At 33.8% G+C, this 23,955-nt stretch overlaps 1 long non-coding RNA gene and 1 other non-coding gene across 2 annotated transcripts in view; one reads left to right on the forward strand and one right to left on the reverse strand.

Moving 5' to 3' along the window:
* LOC109498249 overlaps nucleotides 1-23,955 on the forward strand; it is a 193,805-nt gene that overhangs the window by 165,125 nt on the left and 4,725 nt on the right. The gene's annotated exons all lie outside the window — the stretch shown is intronic.
* On the reverse strand, nucleotides 8,371-8,473 carry LOC111556987. Its single transcript, XR_002736703.1, has one exon. It is a non-coding gene; the product is annotated as a U6 spliceosomal RNA (small nuclear RNA).

Raw genomic sequence — 23,955 nt, forward strand, 5'->3', positions numbered from 1 at the left:
ATGAAAACATTGATGGTGATTAAAAAGGGGAGGCTTTAAAGATTTACAGTACGGGGTGCCTAGGTGATTCAGTCTGTTAAGCATCCGACTTCGGCTCAAGTCATGATATCACTGTCCATGAGTTCGAGCCCCACGTCGGCCTGTGTGCTGACAGCTCAGAGCCTGGAGCCTGCTTCAGATTCTGTGTCTCCCTCTCTCTCTGCCCCTCCCCTGTTCATGCTCTGTCTCGCTCTGTCTCAAAAATGAATAAACATTAAAAAAATAATTAAAAAATATTTACAATATGAATAGAAACTTGATCATACTGGATTAGAAAAATTTGAACCCAGTGAATAGCATTGTTGGGAGGGAAATAAGAATCATTGAAGAGAGATCTAACAGGTGTTTATTACATTTTTTCAAGACAGAGATGATGACAGTTTGAAGTAAATATATCAAATCTCTATACATGGATTTCAGTGTGTATCAGGGGTAGTGGGACAGGTAACCACAAGAAAAGAAAATTTAGGTTTGTATTGGAGGATCTGAATGGACTGGGACACAATTATTGGACACAATATGAAATGGATAATTAAAATATGAACAACTTTGGAGGGGATGAAGATGGTTAAGTTTAAAAATCATAAATCTGAGATACTTGTTAGTTATCTAGATAAAGATAACAAATAGAAGCTTATTTGATTTTGGGTCTGAAGGAGCTTATGAAACATCATGTCTGGATAAAATATCTTAACAACTATGGTGTGTGTGTGTGTGTGTGAAGTGCATTCAAGATTAAGATTATAAGACTAGATGAGTTTAGGGCATATAGAAGAAAAAAAGATCTGAGAGCCAAATCTGAGGACCTCAGATTTTAGATTTTGAAGGTTGGGTAAAGGAGGACATATAAGTAAAAGAAACTGAGATATGTTGATGAGGTATAGAGGCTAAGGAAAGAAAGTATATCATGAAGGAGAGAATTGTCAAATTCTTCAAATGCTAAGAGTTTGGATAACACATTTTAGCAACATGAAGATAATTGTAAACTTTAAAAAGGGTTCAGTACACTTTTGGTAATGAAAGCCAATTGGAATATGTTACTAGCAAAATGAGGAAGTGGAAATAGCAAATGCAGATAACATTTTCCAGATGTTTGGATAAGATGAGGAATAGAAAAATAGATTAGACTGTTGGGACTTTTAATGTCAACCCATAATGTGCTTCCTACACAAATTCAAAATTAATTTAGAGGTAGACACAGTAACCAAATAAATGGAATACTAATTACTATGAAATGTTTTATTATTGGTAAATTTTAGGTGGGAAGATACGGCTAAAGTATGCTTCCAACCTTCCAAGTGGACTTGCTAACATGCTCTGCCCCACCTCAACCTCTCAAAAGGTTATACTTTGAAACAGAGCTCCTAAGAGCAAGTTTCAATTTCCTCTATAGACACCCTTACCTCAAACTGTTGCTTGGTCCCTGTAGGGGGTTGGACAGCCCATGTTCTCATAGCCAGTAATAGATTAGCTTTATCCATTCAGGAAACCAGAGCAAAGACAAGCTACCAGAAAAATTACTCACATCCAGATATGCCCCATCCGCACTCAACATTGAATATTTTTACCTGCTGTTACCAATTTTGCTCAGCCATGGCTTAGTTATCCCCTTTGGAAGAAAAGAACAGAAGCCTATCCTGATTATCCTACTCTTAGCTCCTTCAGCTGCTTTCAAGATACTACTTACTGCTTAAAATTGCTTCTTAGTTAATTACCCTGGTTCCCAAATAGGACAGTGTAGAATCTTTCCCTGGAAAGCAAATAATATATTAAATTAATTCTAATCCCACTATGTATCCACGGCAGAATATTCGCTTTCTGTTTTATCATCCATTCATCCAGTGTATCTCTAGCCATGCTTTTCCAATTTGTCCAGTTGTCTTCAATGAAATTAAGTGATATTAGCTATGCAATGCCAGTGATATAATAGTATCCCCTGTTTGAGCAGAGCCTTTATTACCCTAAGGGAGGGAAAATATATTTCTCCGTCCTCCTGTACTACTGTCTTCCCTTCATTCTCTTAACATTCCTTAATTTGCCAGCCCAGTCAATCTAAGACCAATAGGGACAAGTTATAGTGCCATAGGTCAGGTTTATAAACCTATCTCAGTGAGAAAAACTGTACACTCATGGAACCATGCAATTTTTCCACAAAGAAAAAAGAGAAGGTTACTATAAGATTTGGGATACGTGGCATTTAGGTGAAATCTAAATGAAGTATTGTTTCCATAGGCTAAAAACAAAGCTGGGCTTTCTGTAAAGGGGTCAACATGAGATCTGGTTTGAAAAGTGGACCCAGGATTCTGTTTCTATGGAAACTACAAAGTGAATTTAAATGTGGAATGTTGTGTCCAGAAAACCATTATCTATATCTCTGCACCTGGATTAAAAATTGAGGCTGCTCCTCTGTATCAAAATGACTTAGATACCCAAGCAAGAATAGCATGGGTTTTGTTTTGTTTTGTTTTGTTTTGTTTTGTTTTGTTTTGTTTTGTTTTGTTTTGTTTTCTTAGTGACATGCTTTCAAACCACATTTCTGCTGGCATAATTTTCAGGGCACAAAGTTGCTCAGTGATTAAGAAATCAGTAGTCACTAAAGAAGGTGGTTGTTATGACACTTCACAGCTGCAGCATATCCTCAGAGACAGATTGTTTCATGTTAACTTTGAGCTGGCCTTGTCTGTTATCCCAGTGTAATGAATGAGACAGCCAATTTAAAATTTCTCACTAAGTGTTAATTTCTATTATTACTGATTTTTTAAATATCAGGATCTCTTATTTTTTTGCTATTTTCTTAGTCTGCAATGGTCTTGCCTCACATATTCATTTACGTCACACACCCTCACTTTTTTCAAAGTGCAGTTTTCTCATCCTATCTAAAATTTCAGCTTTTCCCCCTAAAACTTATTATCGACTTCTCTGCATTATTTTCCTCTTGGCCCTTATCACTATGTTTACTTAGTATAGGAAGCAGCCTCTAAAATGGTCCCCAAATGTTCCCCATCTCCTAGTATTCATGCCCCTGTGCAATTTCCTCTTCTTTAAATGTGGGTAAGACTCATTGACACATTTCTAACAAGGACAATATGACCTAATGGCAGGTTGCCACTTCTGAGATTAGGTTTCAAAACAACAACAACAAAAAAAAATGATGGCTTCCAACTCTCTCTTTGGGGAAAAGAAGCTGCTACTATTTAATAAGTAACCCTATGGTCAGGATCATATGGCAAAGAATGATGTCTCCAAACAACAGCCAATAGACATGTGAGGGAGCCTGTTAGTGAAGCTTCTGACTGCAGCTCTGCATGAAATGTTGACAGCAGCCTATGAGAGACCCTGAACTAGAAGCACCCTAAGGAGCTGCACCTGGGTTTGGGACCCTCAGAAACTGTGAGATAATACATGTTTTAAGTTGTTTACTCTTTGACATAATTGATTATGCAGTAGTACTAGATAACTGTCACTTTTATTTAGCTTGACTACCATTTACCAACTAGAATATTAACCCATGTACGCAGTGATTTGGGTTTTGTTTTGCTTTTCCATTGTTTTCCTGTTGCTTAGAACTGGGAATAGCACTATAATTTCATATTAATATACAATCATAAGGTGTCCAGAATTTGGCACTCTGATAAGGAAGTAGAATATGCAGTCTTAATACATCTAGCTCATCATGTAATATAAGGGTCCCTTGTCTGATCACAAAAGGGGTTTTATCCAAAGAAAATCCACTTAACAAAAGGCACAAAGAAAAGAGTAGCCTGGAAATTAGCAAGTCCTTTTGACACACATGACCCACATTACACATGGCTGATAATGTGTTGCCTTTCATACAAATGAAGAAATAAACAGAATAAGAGTTTATCAGCAGTACCTCAATCTTTTCTTCATTCTTGGAGGTTATTTGAAGAAAACTTAAACAGATGTTGTAGTACCAGTTTGTTGGTAAAAATAGCAATTTAATAATTGTATTCCTGATGAACCACAGACTGCCTCCATTGGTTACTGAATTCTTGCTTAGCTATATCTACCAATTACTAAGCAAAGTGTTGTGTACTATAAAAAAATAGAATTTATTTTGAAGATTATAATAAATTTCCCCATTTCTCTTTTGGTCACTCCGCTTGTCTCAGTGATCACATTTCTGTATGTGTGTGGGGTAGTTTCTAGGACCATCACTCTCTTGAATTAGCCCATTTTACTATCCCTGTCCCAATATATGCTGTTTTTAAAACTTTAGCCTCATTATAAATCTTAATAATTTGGGGCACAAGTTATCATCCTTTATTCTTTACATAAGGAATTTATATATTCTTTGGTATAGGTTCATTGGAAAGGGCTTATTGACCCCTACTCACAAAATTGTGAATTTCATTGAGATTAATCTACAGTTCAAGATGGAAAGAAAAAAGTCTTTACAATAGAGTTTATCCTTACATAAATTTCTTTCACATCTTTAGTTCTAGACACTGTATTTTTGTTTTTATTACTGGTATCACTTTTTAAAAATATATTTTTCATTCTATATTGGTAATGAATAAAACTGTAAATGACAGTAATGTCTTACATGAAGAGAAGTCTTTGAGTTTGGTGTAACTAAACTCATCAAATTTGCCTCGTCATTTGTTCTGTAAAAGTTTAATACAAGAAGTTTCTTTTCTGCCTTTAGGACACAATGAAGTTTTCTTTAATTTTCCTTTATTAGCTTTACAATTTAACCTTCAAAATTAAATATTTAATCTATCTAGTTTCCATCCTTGAATGTCGTGTTTGATTAAGTTTCTTGTTCTCTGTATAGAGAGCTAGGGTTCCTGCTGCAATCTACTAAAACTCTCCATCTTTCCCCAGTGATTTATGCTAATGCTTTATTGTATGTGAAATGGCCAAATAGAAATGGTCTGTTTCTACCTCTATATTCTTTTAATTGGCTTATCTGTGTGTGTTCTTATAAATGCAAAAATTTAAAACTGTAGCATACTATAGTATATTTTACTTTTATCTTTTTAAAAACTTGTTTAGGCTCTTTGTGCACTCTTGTAAGTCTCTATACATTTTAGAGCATTTTAGGTTTCTCGAAAAGAAGAAAAGCCCTAGAATTGGGAATGCATAGAATTTACATGATTTAAAGATATAGGATAGATGTCTCATAGAAGAAATAAATTATTATCTAGAACATATAAATACTTCCTCAAATTAACAACAAAAATACCAAAACTGTAATAGGAAGTGGATAAAGAATATATATTTAGGCAATTTACAGAATAGGAAACCGAAAAAGTCAATAAGCATTTGAAGGCATGTGTTAAAATCATTGGCATTAAACAACGTTGGTTAAAGCAACACTGGGATATCATTTTCTACCTCAATTACTTTCACATAAGAACACTTTGTAATCCCAAGTGTTGATGGGGATATTGTGTGAAATTGTAAAATCCCTCTGGTTATGGGAAGATCTTTGGGACTCTCTCAAAAATCTAAATACAATGTTTTATGCTCAGCACGAAATAAGGGGCTCAGTATATTGTGTTTACTGCCTTAGACAATCAAGCTCAAGAAAAATTCCATCATATAAGAATGTGTCAGCTTGAACAATAACACACCATTATCTTACCTTGCTCAATAAAAGGAATAAGAAATACAGATATCTTGGATATCCTAAAACCTATATTAAGATAATTGCTGATACGTATCTCACACAGATAAAAAAGTCATACATACATTAATTTTTATAGACATAAACAATTTGGGGCAACTTCATAATGCCTGAATAGTAACAATGAGATCTGTTGCAGTGTTTTCTATAACCATTAAGATAAGCAACACCAAGAAAAATACAGATTTATGGGGTGCCTGGGTGGCTCAGTTGGTTGAGTGTCCAACTTCCGCTCAGGGCATGCTCTCACTGTTCATGAGTCCAAGCCCCACCTCAGACTCTGTGCTGACAGCTCAGAGCCTGGAGCCTGCTTTGGGTTCTGTGTCTCCCTCTCTCTCTGCCCCTGCCCCGCTTACGCTCTGTCTCTCTCACTCTCGAAAATAAACATTACCAAAAAAAAGAAAGAAAAAAAGAGAATAATACAGATTTAAATCTCCTAACTATGGTACATTTTTTTCTTTTCTTGCCTTTGATTTTTCCCTTTGATAATTATTCATTATCTTTACACATGTAAATGTCATTTGAATTTTCTACCTCATCAAAACTAAGTTACATCTGTGGTACATTATTTCTGTGTGTGCAGCATCAAAACGTTACATTTGTTTATCTTAAGGTACCAAAAAAAGTCTTTCTTCAACACGATGGACATTCATGTCATTAGTGTACAAGAGGCAGCAACGAAATGAATATGGAATCAAAGTACACATCAGAGTGATCCAGATGACAGAAAAAAATGGACATGGCAAGAGGACGACAGCTCAAACAGAGTTGAAAGCATCTTGTAAAAATCAAAGCAGTAATGAATTTCACTCGACACAACCAGCCCCTGTTATCAGGAGATGAATGGAAATCTCTGTTTTTCTTTCAGGGGTTAGAGTAGAAAATGAAAATGACAAGAAACCAGTGAAAGTTAGGAAGTTTAGGGGAAAAGTGCTACTCTGAAGACAGTTTCTTATTATGAATTCCATTTTATTTCAATGAATTCTTTTGAAAATTTTTTAATGTTTATTTATTTTTGAGAGAGACAGAGACAGAGCGTGAGTGGGGAAGGAGCAGAGAGCAAGGGAGATTCAGAATCTGAAGCCGGCTCCAGGCTCCTAGCTTGTCAGCCCAGAGCCTGGTGCGGGGCTCGAACCCACAAACCGCAAGATCATGACCTGAGCCAAAATCTGACGCTTGACCTATTGAGCTACCCAGGTGCACCTATTTCAATGAATTCTTTATGTGTTCAGTGAAGGGTTTAATCTCTCCAAAATCTATCCATTTGTCCTAACTACCAAACGCCCAAAATAATAATTATAACTATTTCCCCTACTTTACAGAATGATTTCTAAGATATTATTTCAGTTATTTCACAGGGTAACCAAAGGAGTTAAGTCGGGTATATATTATCAGCAAACCAGCATTGTATTTTAAAAAGTCAAGTTAGAAAGATCTTCTAAATAAAGAACAGAAAGGTGTGAACTAAAACCTAGTTTTTCTTACTCCAAATGCTGTATTGCTGCCATGACTACATTCTGCTATTATAAAAATGTAGTAGTTCTACGTAATTCAGCATGTATAAAATGAACTTTACTTAGGTTTGCATATTTAGGTAAGAGAGAAGTGAGTGATTATCACTCTAAATATGGCACCTTCTGACAGTCATGCTGATGTTCTATGAAGCAGTTCAAAAGACAGTCCTGTGTGTTTAATAAACATAGTTTTGGCTTTAGGATAGTTTTAGAATAATCTTATTATTTGTGAGAAAAAAATTAAAAGATGTTAACATGCCCAACTTCCTTTTTTTTAAATACAGAATTATAATATATTTTGGCTCTTGAGCCTAATGAGTAAGAAAAATGAAGTCGGTTGGGGGTGCATTTCTAGCAAAAATGGCAAAAGATTCAGATACAAATTTCAAGTGTACCAGCAGATTAAACTGCAAAACAGTTTGCATGTAGACAAGAAATTTGAGCAATAACCCTGTGAGATTTCAGGAAAAAAAAGAAACTGGAAAAAAATACCACTGGCCAAAAAAAAAAAAAAAAAAAAAGGAATTGCTAGAAGAAGAGAAGCAATACAGGCAAGAAAAGGAAAGAAAGTAAATGAACTGTCAGCATGGGAACAAAGGTGATGACCAATGTCTGGATCATCCAGTGAGGACTCATGGTAAACAATTAAAGAAGTTCAGTACCTAATTCTGGGCAAGATCTAATCTACCATAGGAACTTATTTCTCCCACTTATCTTTCCTCCATAACTCTATCCTAATATCTACAGACTATGATGTTTCTCTTTTTATTAACTCCCCACTCCCCATGTCCTACCATGACTTTCAATACAGATGAGTTATTTACTTTTCAGTGTATTCCATGTGTGAATCACTCTCGTGTTTGTTGTTCAGCTTTAAATTAAGAAAGAATGATTACAATGTTACATTTTTATTTTAATTAATTTTTAATTTTCTTTTGTAAAAGAGTAAGGAGAATGGGGAACAAAGATTTAATATAATTGAACCTCTACAAACTATATTTTGCTCTAGTAAGTTTATTTGCCTATATTTATATATATATGTCATTTTCACAGTTTTTAAGTGTAAATTCCATACCATTAATTACACTCATAATGTTGTACAATCATCACCACTATTTCCAAAAATTATTACTATAACAAAAACTCTGAACCTAATAAACAATAAGTGATATGGAATACTTCATAAATTCACTTGTTATTCTTTCACAAAGGCCAAGCTAAGCTTCTCTCTGTTGTTCTCATTTCTGTGTATGTGCTGCCGAAGCAAGTTCTTGAGTCATTTTTCTCCAAGTAGTTTCTATGTTAGAGCTTCAGGAAGCCCACCAAATAGAATGATTGCATCCTTTTGGAAATTAGTAGTAAGAAGAATTTAGTTGTTGAGCCACCTGTGGCTTGGCCTTGCTTCATGCTGAATTCTGAATTGCCAAAATTCTTCACTCATTTTTATATTTCTAGGATTACATAGCACAAACCTAAGATTTGAAAGTGATGCAAAGCACAAACTTAGAATTATACTTCCTCAGTCAACTGGGGTTTGGTGCTTTGATTGATGTCGTCATTGTCATGCATGTGAGTTTATGTCTTCATCGTTTTTTTCACTAAGAATAATGAAGAAATAGAATATGCTGACTTTAGAGAGTTTTTTTTGTTTTGTTTTGTTTTGTTTTTTGATTTTTTTTTTTTTTTACTTCAACTAGTATATGAAGTAGTACTGGTAAAGTAGGAATTTGAGAATGTCTACAAGGAAGTTTCAAAAATAAAGACATTTCTGTCTCAAAACTAAAAACCAGATATAATGGTAATAACAATACAGATACAAACATATAGGGGCACCTGTGTGGCTCAGTTGGTTGTGCATCCGACTTCAGCTCTGGTCAAGATCTCACGGTTCATGGATTCCAGGCACATGTCAGGATTTGTGCTGACAATTCAGAGCCTGGAGCCTGCTTCTGATTCTGTGTCTCCCTCTCTCTCTGCCCTTCACCTGCTTGTGCTCTGTCTCTGTCTCTCAAAAATATATAAACACTTAAAAGAAAAACCAAATACAAACATATAAAGAGAAAATGGCTATTAAATTCAGTCTATATATTTCTAATAAAAATGCCTTAGCCAGCCACCCCATGGATGATTCTTTGACTCTTTTATGAAGTAGCTCCATATCAAATAAGAAAAATAAGTTTTAAATACATAGACTAGATTATATGAAATGACTTAAAGTATAACTGTATTGATAGAAAAATATTTCTAAGTAAATTAACCTGTAGATAACTGTAAGTACACTTTTATAACTTCTAAGCAAAATACATCACAACAATCTTACTTAAAAATTCCTCTGAAAAATATCCTTGCTTATTCTGGTTGTATTTATGTTAACCCAACACTACAAATTTTCTGAATATAAAATGTTGATATAAATTAATTAGGTATATTTTGTTATTTGAACCACAGAGAAAGATAGCTGCAGCACTGGACTATAAAAGGACTTACTTTATTTAATGACTTTTCCCCTTTTATCCACATAAACCATTCCATTCTCTTTCATTACTTTAGGCAGTTATGATTGAATTTTATATATTTTTATTTATATATATTCCAAAATAAGTCATTGCTTGAATATTTATGTATGTATCATTTTCCTTCCTTTTTCACTCAGCTTAGTTCCTTAAAGTTGACATACATTAATATGTGTATATGGATGTATGTAATATAATTTATCTATCCATTTCTCAAGGGATAAGTACCTAAACTGCTTTTAAATCTTGGAAAATGTATACACACACATATGCACACAAGTATACACACACATATGCACACAAGTGTGCATATATATGTGCATATATATACATACATGATAAACATCAATATATATCAAACATATAGGTAAAAATCAAAAAAGGTTGTTAAAAATAAACTTGAGGGAATTTATATAAAAGCTGAAAAGATAAAAATGAAAAATGTAAGAGACAAGATCCAAAGATCCAAAAGCTGAATTAATAGGGGACTCTAGAAGAGCAAACAGAAAATATTGGGAGGAAAAAATGTTAAAGAAATAATAGAAAATATATTCAGATACATAGAACATATATTTCAATTTGAAGGTTATTTTGAATGACCAAAATGAAAAAGAAAGCAAAACCTGAGAGTTCTCATGAAATCTTAAACATTAAGAATAAAGAGATCCTAAAGTTTCATTGTATATTATAAAAACAAAGTCATTGACAAAAGAGAAGATAAAGATTTAAATCAGACTTTGTGTTGAGAAAGGCAATCTCCTTGTGCAAAGCTGGTACGTAGACTGGGCCTGGGGCTTGGAACACTTTCTTACCAGGAGAGAAAGAACTCACACAGCTGTTACTACCCAGTGTGGAAATATCTTTTCCTGTTTCAGACTAAAGGAATCCCTCTTTGTCTTTGCTTGAAACATGTGACATGTGGCACCTGGCCAATCCCACTATTACATTTGTCACCAGGGAGGAGGGCACAGTATCTTTCAGGGTAGGCACCTGTCCTGCATTGGCCTCCAAGAGAGACCTGCTGACCTTGGAGGACCAGTGCCCACTATTGAAGTTGATCTTGTTCTGTCTCTTCTCCACATGAGTAAACATTGTTCTGTCCACTGCTTGACTGTATTTTGTTCTTCTTGCTGACTCTGATAAAGAGATGTAGTGGGCAAAAGTAATTAGAGTCCTCCCCTAGGACTGGAAATCAGTGAATAGTAATATACTCACCAATTTCCAGTAGCAACACTGGATGGTGGTAGAAAATGGAACCGTTTTTTCAAGGTTCACATTTTTATTTTGTTATTATCTTAGGAGAAAAATAAATATTAGTGGCCTAATATTGTAAAATTATTAGTGTGTCATAAAAATTTAATATTAGAGAAGGAAATGTAGAAGAATGTAGGAGGACATATATTTATCTTAAAATTTTGAGTTACAAAATATGTTGAATATTTATTGCTAAAAAATATATGCTTGAATATAATATTTAAATACATAATTGCACTTACCAAAAGTGCAATTAAAAGCACTAATAATTCATTTTTTAAACAGTTTTGAGAGAATTGTGTAAATAATCTAAATCTGCAATATTCATATGATAGCCACTGGATATTGTCTGAAGTTGTTAGATTCTGCACCTAGTTCAGATTCTGCACTCAATTCCAATGCATGAGTGTCTGGCTTCCATTACCTTGCTAGAGCTGCTCACAGAACTCAGAGAAACATTTTCTATGCTAGATTACCAGTTTACTATAAAAGGATAAAACTGAATAGTCAGATGGAAGAGATGCATAGGGCAAGGTTTGGGTGGGGGGGAAGGGCTAGGAATTTCCGTGCCCTCTCAGAGTACACTGCTCTCTTCAAATCTCCATGTGGCCACCAATCTTTAAGTTCTCTAAACCCCATCCTTTTTGTTTTTTATGCTTCCTTATTTAGGCAGGATTGATTAAATCACTGACTGTTGGTGACTGATTCAACTTTCAGCCCCCCTCCCCTCCCAGATGATCGGGAGGTGGAACTAAAGTTCCAACCTTCTATCACCTGGTTGAGTCCCAGAAAACCAGCCCCATTCTTAGGTGGCATCTAAAAGTCTCCTCATTAACATAGCAAATAACATTTTTGATGCTGCCATCACTGAGGAAAATTCCAAGGATGTTAGGAGCTCTGTGCCAGAAATGGGGAGGAAGACCAAATACATATTTTGTTTTATAAATCACAATATTACAGTCATTAAATCAAGAAATAGGTATAATGATTTTACACTATTTTATACAGTTATTGAGATAAGCACCAGAATAAATAGAACTGAAAAGAGCTCAAAGAAGTCAATTCTAAAGAGTCAGACTGTAACTGGGGGAAAAAAAAAAAGCCCTGATATTGGCTTTTCATTATAATCTTTCTTGTCATTTTTATTTCTTATCATAAACCTATTGTACTTGGAGAAAACTATTATTAAAACTAAAGCAGAAAAAAAATATCTTATTGACATGAACTCTAAGCAAATTCTCTAAAGCAAGTTACATCTCACAGGAAAGGTGTTAGGTATGCATTTATCTGCAGTCATGAAAACTACCAAATTTCCTTGAACCTCAGTTTTTAAATTCTATTGTATTTCTTAAATTTTGTTTATCCAAGTGTTATAACAATATATCCTGGGGTCATGGCTACAGTGGCATTACTTCAATTACATGACTCATCATTGTACATAAGAACCCAGTCATTGAATGTCTGTTTTTAGTTTGTATGATGTTTAAGCATTTTTGTTTTCTTGATGACTTTCTTAAGTGTATATCTGGTGAGAAGCTCAAAGATCTTAAAAATGAAAATTCTATTTTGAAAAAATGGTGAAAATATTTTTTCATTACAAGCCTTCCTACTCATTTATATCCTTTTAAAAGTACCAGTTATAGTAGAATATCCTCAGTTATAGATGTGAAACTATTCTTAATAGGTTTGTTTAATCATGTATTACTTTGTATCATGAAAGTTTATTGATTTTCACATTATACATAATATGTCTTTCTGAATGAGATTCATTTATGTTTAGAAGTGGGATATTCATAGTAAAACAATACAACACGTTATATTCAACTGCTTTTTTGATAAATTTGTCCCAAACAATTAAATCTTGAACTGCAGCATGTCAAAATGCTTATTAGTCATGTATTACTTTATCCTTTTTCTTTTGTTCTGCTTTCTTTATAATTTACCTTAGGGTTGTTGCTTCTCAAACTCCTTCATTCATCCTGTCCCAAGATCATGTGAATTCATTCATTTATATTTCTAATCAGGGCCACTGTTTTTCAGTCTTATCCTCACCCCCAGGAAAACACTTATCCTTAAAATTAATCATATCTATCAAATCATTATCAAGTGACCAGCTATTATACCCCGGACCCCCAACTTTGGAACATTTTTATACAGTTCAGATGGTCTTTCTAACATCCTGGGCAATGTTAAATTCATTTTTAATGAAATACAATATTCCTTTTCGTTTGTTCTTTATTTTTTTTTTTTTTTAACATTTATTTATTTTTGAGACAGAGAGAGACAGAGCATGAATGGGGGAGGGGCAGAGAGAGAGGGAGACACAGAATTGGAAGCAGGCTCCAGGCTCTGAGCCATCAGCCCAGAGCCCGACGCGGGGCTCGAACTCACAGACCGCGAGATCGTGACCTGGCTGAAGTCGGACGCTTAACCGACTGCGCCACCAGGCGCCCCCTCGTTTGTTCTTTATTTTAAAACAACTTTCATTCCAAAGATCTGTAGATCTCCTCTCCTCTCCACGTCAGCAATATTGTTAGCAATGCACTGCGGGATCTTAACCTGCCCCATTTGTGAAATTCCATGTGTGGAATTTTACTATCTGACCAAACCCTTAAACCCTGGGGCATTCTTCTACTTCCCAATATACTGGAAAGTGAATGGGCTTTAAGTTTTACTTTTACTGACCATGTCGTTTTGGAATAATAATCTCTGAGCCACATTTTCTCTCAAATAAAATGAAAAAAAAAATGCTACTTATCCCACAGGTTTATTTCAAATATATGTTTAAGTATATTGTTGACGATAGTATATCCATTTTTATTACTGCAGAAAGCAGTTAATTATATATTTTTCTGTACTTTGAGAAGAGTCAACAAGGTAAAAATCATTTTTAGTTTTACACATTTTTGATGTAACTATATATAAACTCACATATATGTCCTTAATTATCATCTCAGGGAAAGATGGAAATTCCCTTACTTAATGGCTATCTTATTAAGTTGAGGTGTTTTTTTTTTTTTTTTTTTCGTTTTGCCTTTAAGGGATTAGTTGCAAGATAATCATCTCTTTCTCTTGCATTTTTATTCCTTCACCAGATTGTGAAATAATAATAGGATTAATAACCAATTAGAACCAAGGAGAATGTGACTGGAAAATGTCTAATCCTGTGGCCTCAGAGAACACATGAGATTGATAATTACCACTGGCATTTATGACCCTACAAAAATAATCATGTTTTGACATTTCCTATATGATTTTTACAAAGAAAAATAAATTGGCAACACAAAACATAGCCAGCAATTATTCCTGGGGCTAATTCTATAATTGTAGGAATTTTTGTTGATAGGAAGATATGATCATACATTCAATAATTGTAGGGTTTGCCACAAAAATGAGATAACTTTATGTGCCATTTTGTCGTAATTATCACAAGAGACCACAGAATGTAGTTCAGTGGCTTTATATTTAGGGAGGAATTCAAGCACCTTCATTAAAAGATGCCTACAAGCTATCTTTAGATCATCAATATATGAAATTGGGGACTTTAGTAACAGATTTCTATTGTTTGTGTCTTTAGAGTTTTCTTAAAGCTTTTAATAATGTAATTAATGTCAATATTAGTCTATAGATTAATATACTTTTTCTTTTGCTAAATATTAGCTATTATTACTTTTTAAGTTTGTTTATTTTGAGAGAGAGCGTGCACATATGAACTGGGAAGGGGCAGAGACAGAGGGAGAGAGTGTATATTAAACAACACTGGCAGCACAGACCTAACTCAGGGCTTGATCTCACAAACCATGACCTGAGCCGAAATCAAGACTTGGAGGTTTAACTGACTGAGCCATTCAGACGCCTTTGTTAACTATTATTTTTATTCCATTAAAAAATGAGCTCATTCTGTAGGACTGTTGGATTTTGCAATACAGCTTTAAACAAAGCAACAGATGATTTCTGGTTCTTTAGCTAGAAATTTGTCTCTAAATATGTCCTCCATTTCTACAACACACAATTTTCCAATATGTTCTTCAGCTACAAAAGCTGAATATAGCAAGACAACAGATTTTCATTTTATATTGTCACATTTGATTACTTCTGTTTCAAGTCTTGTCTGAAACTCTGACATACATTTCAATAATTACTGTTGTTCCTATTTAAAAGTAAGCAGACTTCAAAAGGTCTTTCTTTCTTTCTTTCTTTCTTTCTTTCTTTCTTTCTTTCTTTCTTTCTTTCTCCTAGTACTTTCTTAGGTGGGGTTTGTGTACCACCAATGCAGCACATTGTTTAATTGGCAAAAAACAGCAAACACTACTTGGGATAGGTAGAACAGGGCTTGCTAAAAGAGCCTAGTGAAAAAGTTTATCCAATATTTACATAGACATCTAAAGTGATTAGAATCCTTGCCTTGCATTAATAGTACTGACAAACCAAGGCCAAATCAGAAATAATCCAATTGATATTGGGAAAACATAAAGATGGTTGCTATAACTACAAATATGTGTAAAATATAATTTTTGGTTTTATTAATCTTTATAAGCCTTAATTACAATTATTCTTAATAATTACTTATGATTGGGGTACCTGGGTGGCTCAGTTGGTTAAATGTCCAACTTCGGCTCGGGTCATGATCTCACAGTTGGTGGGTTCAAGCCCCGCGTCCAGCTCTGTGCTGACAGCTCAGAGCCTGGAGCCTGCTTCAGATTCTGTGTCTCCCTCTCTGCCCCTCCCCCACTAGCACTTTCTCCCTCTCTCTCTCAAAAATAAACATAAAAAAAAGAATTGCTTATGATCATCATGTTTCATATCATTTAAAATTATTGAAACTTTGCTATATATATGAATATCACATGAGGCTCCTTATAAGCATTATTATTTTAATTTCTTTGAAATTAAGCATAATTGTTACAATGGCATTCATGTATTTAATTAGCAGCTGGGTAATGATTGATTCTGTTATATCATTGGTAGATTAAGTTTTACTTTATGCATTTCTGAGGAAAATAATGAGTAAAGATCAACTAACCATTGATAGAATAAAACTTTATCTATGTCATATGAAATCTAGCCTACCTGCCACTCTCCAGACTGAATGAGTTGGTCAGTGGGTGAGTGAAACAGTAAGCAAAGCAGATTCACAATGTAGTAAAAATATCTTTCTTCCCAGAACGCAAGAATCTGCACCTAGGACCTTCACAGCAACCCACACTTGAAAGCTATATTTGCCCTACTCAAATAGAAGCAAGGAAAAAATAAAGTCATGTTGATGTATATCACTTTCTGTATAACTGATGCAGTATCTTCAATTCAACTGCATTTTGTTCTTCTAGTTTTTAATGTAGACAAATACAGTTGGAGAATTTTTACTACTTCAAAATCAGTAGAGATGCTTATTATGTTGGTTTCTAAATTTACTATTGATTAATAAATATACTGTCATTCATCATATCACATTGTTTGCATTCCAGTTCATTAGCGTAAGTGTGTTAGTATTATCATCAAAATTATTAACCTATAAACACTAAGATGGGAGAAAGTCATTATCTTTACTGCTTTAAGAAATTCTGGAAGTTTTAATAATCTCTCTTCAATATGTTGCTCTAGAGAAAATTTGAAAAGTTATTTCGTTATGTAATACACACACAATATTTGCTTAATTTATAGTCATTTTAAATAAAGACTGTTTAGGTTCTCAGTCTTCAGTGTCAGTGTCAGGCTATGAAATCCAGAATGTTACCTTGGCTCAGTGTCCATGGAGACAAATCCCAGATTCTACAATAGCAACAGGATTTATATGGCACTATTCCTACGATGTATCACTTTGGGCTTAATAATATTCTGTAATGTGACAGAAAAAAGCTAAAGTACCAGACTACTCAAATCCATGTTTAAAAGAATAGAATTCAATTTATTCTGAAAGTATAACAGTAACTCATTTCCAAATGACATAAAGAAAGCAGCGGGCATCAGATAAGTTTATTGCTATTTGTGTGAACTGTCAGGAAAAAAGAGAATTATCCAGTTGAGCATACTGAGAGACTTATTATCACATACAAATCATGCAGCTCAATACAGAAAAGTGGTCAGCATCATATGTCAAGAAGAAAAAATTGGAAGGAATCAAGTTGCTTGCCTTCCATCCAGACTTCTTGAGTTTGAGGGATTTTGCTTTATTATTAATCATTCTTCATTCTTAATACTCACATGAATGCACACATATATATACACAATCACCAATACAGTCAAATTAATTATGGTAAAGCAAAATTGTCATACTTCAATATCCCGGATCATAATCTTTTGAAGATCTCCTTTATTAGGTTAAAACAACAACAACAACAAAACTATGTCATTAAAAGCCTTTGAAGTTTGGACTCACTTTTATTTTATCTTTAAAATCAATAATCATTCAATGTGTATGGATTAGTGCATTTCTTGAAAGTCTATGTAAAGATAAGCCTAGAGTTGTAATACAGTTAACATTGATTGGGTACCAACCATGTGCTGGGCTAAGCATTTTAACATATGATATCTCACTACATAACAATCTTATAGAATCAACCATTGAAATCCTGTAAGAAAGGAAAGGAAACTAGTCCTTGAATTTTGTAATTTATATGTTTTTCCAGTTTACATTTTCTGTTGATATTTTATGTCCCTTTGCCTTTTGCTTTCTTTTTTTTTTTTTTTCAACGTTTATTTATTTTTGGGACAGAGAGAGACAGAGCATGAACAGGGGAGGGGCAGAGAGAGAGGGAGACACAGAATCTGAAACAGGCTCCAGGCTCTGAGCCATCAGCCCAGAGCCTGACGCGGGGCTCGAACTCACGGACCGTGAGATCGTGACCTGGCTGAAGTCGGACGCTTAACCGACTGCGCCACCCAGGCGCCCCTGCCTTTTGCTTTCTATCACAATTAAATTGAAGATAATTTCATTATTCTTGAGAAATTCAAACAAATTTATTTTTATAAAATTGGAAGCAAATGCACTTTAAATCAGAAGGATGTTCTACTTTTGAAAGGCAAACATTTTCTGCAAGACAGTTTCTATTTTATCAAAATTAAGAGTGTTGCATTATATTTGATACTTTGTGATTGATGAACTTGTGGATTACCCTTTATTTTATATAATCTACTTGACTCAGTTTACTTTCTAATTAGCAGAAAAATGTGTCTTCTCTATCTGAGGCAAAATTTGTGTCTTTTCTCCATTCCCAGGTTAAACAAAATTTCAGTTTCAATGAGTAACTAACCTTTTGAAATACTAATTTTTGTGTAGATATAAGCACTCTATTAGTGATCTTAAGTAATTTCTTTTTTTTTTTTTTCAACATTTATTTATTTTTGGGACAGAGAGAGACAGAGCATGAACGGGGGAGGGGCAGAGAGAGAGGGAGACACAGAATCGGAAACAGGCTCCAAGCTCTGAGCCATCAGCCCAGAGCCTGACGCGGGGCTCGAACTCACGGACCGCGAGATCGTGACCTGGCTGAAGTCGGACGCTTAACCGACTGCGCCACCCAGGCGCCCCATCTTAAGTAATTTCTTAAAAAGAAATAAGAAAATGCACAAATGGCAAATAACTATATAAAAAGATTCTCCATGTTATATGTCATTAGACAATGCAAATGAAAACCATAAGATTCTACTACACAGCTGTTAGAATAGCTGAAATCTAGAACATGAAGAGCATCAAATCCTGGTGAATCCATGGAGCAGCAGGAACATGGGTGATGGGAACGCCCAATGGTACAGCCCCATTGGAAACCAGTTTGATGATTTCTTATAAAATGCACACTCTCTACCTCTATAATCCAGCAATTATGTTCTTTATTATTTACCCAAAAGAGCTGAAAGCTTAGGTCCACACAAAAATCTGCACACAGATATTCAAAGTAGCTTTATTCATAATTGCTGAAACTTGGAGACAACCAAGGTGATCTTCAATAATGGATAAATAAACTGTGGTACATCCAGACAATGGAATGTTATTTAGAACTCAGAGAAAAAGGAAAAAAAAAAGTTATCAAACCATGAAAAGACATGGAGGAAACTTAAATGCTTATTACTAAGTGGAAGAACCCAATCTGAGAAGGCTATATACTGCTACGATTCCAACTATATAACCTTCTGGAAAAGGGAAAACTCTGGAGAATATAAAAAGATCAGTGGTTTCAATGTGGAGAGGTGAATAGGCAGAGCACAGAAGATTTTAAATACAGTGAAAATATTTTGTATTGTTATAATGATGATTTCTCCAAATTTATAGAATGCACAATAACAAGAAGGAACCCTAATTAAACTATGGATTTGGGGTGATTATGATATATGCATATCATAAATTCATTCTTGGTATAAATAAAAGTACTATTTTGGTAAAGAATGTTGATAATTGGGTTGGCTGTAAATGTGTGAGGGCAGTGGGTATATGGGAAATTTCTGTACCTTCTTCTCAATTTTACTGTAAATATAGAAGTGCTCTAAAAACAAAGTCTGAAATTTTATAAAAGAAAATACTTTTTGTATGAAAACAAAAAATTCTTACCTTACCAGCTAGTATTAATTAACAACTTGAATGCTCACTTTTTCTTTAAGATCTAAGGTCTATGAATTTATTGTATAAAACGGAATATTATTGGGCATAAAATTGCCATTCACCTCATTTAGAATGAGTTCTGAAGTGGATGCACTAGAGGTCAAATTGTTCTGAAAAAGTAAGGTAAAAAGAAAAAAAAAACATGGAGACAGCATCTTGTGTTTTTGTACTTTGAGTTCTCAGGTGAGTCATACCTAAGTTGTTACTTATCACTCATTAGTTTAATAGACATATTACAGTAAATGGGAGCCTATGGAGAATGGAGGAATTAAAGAGATTTTATATTCAAAAGCCAAGAGTGAGAAACAGTTTGCATTTATTAAACATTAATCTCATTAGCTAGTTAGAATGGCTAATATCAAAAAGAAAAGAAATAGCTTGTGTTGGCGAGGATGTGAAGAAAAAGGAACCTCCTTTATTGTTGGTGGGAATGTAAATTGATGCAGCCACTGTGGAAAACAGTAGCGGGATTCCTTAAAGAATTAAAAATAGAAACACCATATGATCCAGTAATTCCACTACTGGGTATTTACCCCAAGAAAACAAAAACACTAACTGGAAAAGGTATATGTATCCTATGTTTACAGCAGTATTATTTTCAGTAGCCAAGATATAGAAGCAATCCCCAACTGTCCATCTATTGTTGAATGGATAAAGAAGATGATACATGTATTGATGGAAAATTATTCAACCATAAAAAAAATGAAATCTTGCCTTTTACAACAACATAGTTGGACAAAGAGGGTATTATCCTAAGTGAAATAAGTCAGACAGAGAAAGACAAGTATCATATGATTTCACTCATATGTGGAATCTATAAAGCAAAACAAATAACAAACAAACCCACAGACTCTTAAATAGAGAAAACAAATTGGTGGTTGCCAGACGAGAGGTGGGTGGGGGGATGGGTGAAATAGATAAAGATGATTAAGAGGTAAAAACTTCCAGTTATGAAATGAATAAGTCATGGAGATAAAGAGTACAGCATAGGGAATATAGTCAGTAATATTCAAATCATGTTGTATGGTGACAGATGGTGACTAGACTTACCATATTGAGTATTGAGTAATGTATAGAATTGTCAAATCAATATGTTGTATACCTGAAACTAAAACAAAAAGTATGTTAATTATACTTAATAAAATTAGTCTCCTTTCCTATAAACACAAATTGAAATCTACTTTCCAATATTTGTCATAGTATCACATTGTTGTTTAACATCAGTTTTTGTAACAAAAATAAAAACCTCTAAACTGTGTGAACCATTTATGAATGACTTCTAAATAAGACTGCATATTGTGCCCATTATTACTTCCTGTATCCTCACTGGAATCACTTAAATATCCTACCACTACTTTAAAATATGTCTGGAACTGACAACTTGCATTCTTTTATTCCCAATCATAGTCCCTTAGACATTACCTGACATTTGATGTTTATGGTGTGTAATTTTTGTATAATTTATAGTATCAAGATCTTGTTTAATAAATATTTTAAATCCAAGCTATTAATAAATTTGGGACACTTTGATTGACATTACCTATTCATGTAAAATATGATGGCACCTTTTCTTACGGATTGTAATTTTTTTTGGTATTAACACGCTTTACTCTTCAGATACCTTTTTTTTTTTTGCATGTTATCAATTATGGGTCATCTGGGTTGTAACATTTATCCAACATAATCAATAGTATAACTTGATTATTACCTGCCATGAAGTATCTGACTTGGCTACCCCAGGTATTTCTCGAATTTTTCATTTCCTGTGACATTCTAGTATTGTGTTAAAATGCCGTACCTGTAGACAAAGTTACCTCAAGGAACTTTTCAAGTCCATTTTCTACAGATTGTTAGTTGAAGTCAGTTGACACAGATCTCTCATTTCTTTAGGTTTTAAATGTGTCATTTTGAGTGATTATTCTATTTGCTGTTATGCACCTACTTTGTGGAACTCATCACTACTTATTGACATTCTTTCCTTGGGTAAATTCTAAACTTGAAGCAGATCTCTTGTCACTGACTAGGTTAATGATATAGCTTCAGTGTTTTGTTTTGTTTTTTTTTAGTTATATGAAGCATTTTAAGAGCCTTTAGGCGGAAGGTTAATATAAATGTATAGGTCATTTAAGGTACATATCTGAGAAAGGATGCTAATGTTAGTATTGTGAAAAAAATATATCTGGTATTTAAAGTCCATGCAGTAATATATATTCAGTGAATTTTATCTTATCTTCGCAATACTTTACCCCCAAAATGAAGCAAATATAAATCTCAGCCTGAATAATTAAATAAATGAAATATTAGATTATATTTACATATGAATGTACAATCAAGAGATATTCAAAAGATATACAGGGGGAATAATCCATTGTGTAGATGATATAGGCTTTTCTTATTATTAATTTCTATATGGTGCACTCAGAAATGAACAAGGGCCAGAATCAGTAAGATACAGCCTTATGATACTGTTTGAATGAGTTTGAAGCGATCACAATAAATATAAAAGAAACCGAGATACAAATAGTAAGATTTGCTCAAAACTTTGGACTAAACTTCAGCAGCTTTTGATATTACTGTGTTATATCCATTTGCATAAATATTATTTTTCTGGACAAAAGAAATACACTTTAGTACAGTTTCAATAAAAGCATCATGAGAATATGCTAGCCATCATGTGGTTGGAGTGTGCAAGGAAAGGTAGCAAACTTGACCATGTTCACATTCATTGTGATGCTAACCTAGATTTACAGACCCACAATAAATAGAATATTGTGTTGAAAGTATAAGATTGGGGGTTGGGAAACAGTGGGGAAAAAGAAAATTTAGTGAGAAGAAATGTTTTGCCTGATGAGAAATGATAAACATGTTTATTTGTTTAAGGTATTGAATAAAATTTTTGCATCATTCATTTAATGGGGAAAAAAACCTGAACACATGGATTAAGGTAAAATATATGTATGATCATATAATTCTGCCTAAAATTTCTACTATAGTAAAAGGACATTTAAAAAATTTCTGTAATATAAATGTTGCCTTTTCCCTCTAAGAAAGAAATTTTATTTTGCATTAATATATATCTTTGAGAACAAGGTTTCATTATTAGCAATATGAGATTCTAGCCTTTTTTTAAAATATTAACAGAAAGACTTGGAAAAAGGATTATACCAACTCCAGAATTACTGTTATAAAAAAGAAACCTTTGATACCACCTCTTTGTGGTGTTTAGGGCACTAGGAAAAAAAACCAATTTATATAAATATGACCTTATTTCTTAACGTGAGTTTATAAATTAGTTTTTGGGGTCATCAGATCTTAACATCTTATATTTCAGAGTAATAAAGTTTGAAAAGATGTCAACTATACTTTTACCAAATATCTGACATTCTGATTCTTATTGTTTATTTGGGGTAAGACTGATGTATCAGACTATATATGATCATTTAAACTATTTGAGAAATGGAGATTTTAAAACTAACGTAGATCTTCACCTCAAAGATATGGCGAGGTAATTTTAAAATAATCTTGTACCAAATTGACTACATGAAGGTAGTCAGGCCTATGGTTTTCAGAAGTAAAGACAAGAATACTGGTATATCTGTGCATGTGTGTGTATTGGGTATCTGTGTGTTAAAAAGAAAAATACTATTATATAAATATATTTATAAATGTATATATGATATAATGTGTACACACATAGATTGTATACTTAAACATTCTGACATGGCATATGTACATATGTGTGTAAATATGATGTGTATATTTATGTCTCTACGTATACTTATTATAAGAACACAGCACACAGATTTGTCATGTTCCACAAGTGATACTTGATTTTGAGAAGATATGTGCAATACTGAAAACCTTAATAAATGATTACCTCTAGGGTATAGAGAATTTATACAAATCAGTTAGTGGAAAACTTCAATAGAATAAAACTGTTCATTAGTTTCAGAATAAAATGTTTTAAAATCAGAAATGAGTAAGACTGATGAATACATAGAAAAATTAAAACTTTTCTGGCACCTGGGTGGCTCAGTCAGTTAAGCTTCCAAGTTTGGCTCAGGTCATGATCTCACAGTTGGTGAGTTTGAACCTCACATTGGGCTCTGTGCTGACAGCTCAGAGCCTGGAGCCTGCTTCAGTTTCTGTGTTTCCCTGTCTCCCTTCCCCTCCCCTGCTCATGCTCTGTCTCTATCTCTCTCAAAAATAAATAAACTTGGAAAAAAAAAAAACTTGTATACACTGCTTGTGTGGATCAGTACACTGGTGGATCAATTTCTACAGTCACCTTAAGACAGATTTAGAATTGTCTAGCAAAGTGAAGAGGTTCATATCCTTTAATACTGTAGTTTGGCTCTTATTTATATACTTAAGATGTAGTAATATATA

Source organism: Felis catus, chromosome A1 (genome assembly GCF_018350175.1).
Source record: "Felis catus isolate Fca126 chromosome A1, F.catus_Fca126_mat1.0, whole genome shotgun sequence".
Classification (NCBI taxonomy): Eukaryota; Metazoa; Chordata; class Mammalia; order Carnivora; family Felidae; genus Felis; species Felis catus.